The following is a 2,080-nucleotide window of genomic DNA, read 5'->3' as shown; positions in this document are numbered from 1 at the left end:
AACCATGCAAAATTCAGAATCATCGACTGGTCCAACTGTACCAAATCCGAGACCTTCTTTTGAATTGGGAGTTTGACTTTTAGCATTCCATAATTTTTCAAAAAGTTGAAATTTATCTTTTGACATTTGTTTTGGTAAGTGTCCTTGTTGAATTAACTTTTGAACACAAGGCGAGACATAACCAAAAGGTAATTCCACTAATTCATTAGAATCAACATCCAAATTTACATGTTTTTCAAGCTCAGTAGAGGTAAAAGCATGGTAAAATTTGATCGATTTTGAACCAACACTATGGAACTCCTTGACCTCTAAACTCTCGACCTTTTGAGGGAGAATCAGAGTGAGGGTCATAGTATCCACATAGTGGTTTATCCGATCATACATTGTTTCATATTCATTCCTCTCTGTATCTTCTAGGGATATCTCGTACTGAGGTTTTATCTGCTTTGTCATCATTATTTCATCTTCAAAACTGTCTTCATCATCAATGTTGATAGTTGGCCTAGTTCGCTTAACAATTAAATTGATCTTTCCTCATCCACGTCCCCGGCCTCGACCTTGGGTGCGTGAACTAGAAGAAACTCTACCAACTCGTTGTAAGGGAGTGGTAGAAGGTTGTTGAAGTGGAGTTGCATGGCCTCCTTTTTGTGATTCTTCTAAATCTTTACCTTTGTTTGTCAAAATTTCGCGCGAGAAGACAGTCTTTTTTGGAGGCCCGTAGTAGGCAGCATCTTCATGGATACCAACTTCATGTATTGAAAATGGTTCTAGGTCTCCCTTGATGCAATTTTCTTGACCATCTTTGCGGTATTTAATGCACTGGCGTAGGGATGATGGTACCATACTGTGCTCATGAATCCATGGTCGACCTAATAGAGCGTTAAAAGAGGTCTCGACGTCGATAATATGATGTCGATGATGTGAAATTTAATGGTTGTTACGAGTTCTCCGACCTTCATAAATTATGAAATTGATCCAAGGGCTCTTTTTCCCTTTTGGTTGAATCCTCTTAACATCAAACATCCTCTTAACATCATTTTATCGGGGATGAGCTCCTGAACGTCGAAGTCCAAATATGCTAATGTCTGTAGACTCATGAAGTTAAGAGATGCTCGTGCTCCAGGATCCACTAAAACTCTGGATAACACATATTTGCCAATGTTGGCGGAGATGTAGAGCGGACGGTTGCGGTAGGCGGTACCGAGAAGCAAGTCTTCATCTGTGAAAGTTACCCCAGGCTGTTCTTTCAACAGGCAAACTTCATCCGAGGATGTGCTGACCAATTAGGCTAAGCAAATCCCTGGGTCCAACAAAGTTATAACAAGAGATTCTCTCATCTCCTTTGATAGGTCGTAGATGCTTAGTCGGGCAGGAAACTTCCTAAGATGAGCTAGCACGTTGTAGTCTACTTTGTACAATCCTTTGATTTTGTCTTAATTATGTGGTTCTTCCACTGCGGAGGTGGGGGTACTACTTCTCAAGTCATTATATGTTTTACTTTGTCTGTTGGAGCTATTCTTGGTGGTGGTGGTAACACTTTTCCGCTCCGCTCCTTAAGTTGACTTCCGTGACTTCTTCTTCTTGAGATATCATTGTTGAATCTTCCTGTGTCTTTTCCTCTTCATCGGAAAGGTCTAAGTTGATGGAAAACGGTGCACCATGACGCTCAAGAGTCAGCTCTTCGTTATCGGTGCTGTCGTAAGCGATATCGTTGACGTCTTCCTTGGATTTGACAACGAGCACATCAAACTCAAGTACGATTTGAGGATCATTTTGTGGATTGAGATCGCAACTAGCTTGGTCATAATCAGTCATGTTATTACCAGAAATAGTCAAAACGTAGACGAAATCACAACCATTATATTCATAAGACCCCGGAGGGACAAAAAGATAATCATACTGTTGACCTCACTTTTGGTTGAGGTCTAGAAACTTCTTTAGTAGCCTAGGTTTAGCCATAGGACTTTCCTATAGACTAGTCTTAGAAAACTAGAAAGGGTACCCTCACCATTAGAAACTCAAAACTCTTCTCTTTACTTAACTTGAAGTTCCACATATTGGTTCTAACCTCTAATATTTA

Source organism: Phalaenopsis equestris, unplaced genomic scaffold (assembly GCF_001263595.1).
Source record: "Phalaenopsis equestris unplaced genomic scaffold, ASM126359v1 Scaffold000596, whole genome shotgun sequence".
In the NCBI taxonomy this organism is placed as follows: Eukaryota; Viridiplantae; Streptophyta; class Magnoliopsida; order Asparagales; family Orchidaceae; genus Phalaenopsis; species Phalaenopsis equestris.
Note: the sequence above shows the minus strand (reverse complement) of the source record.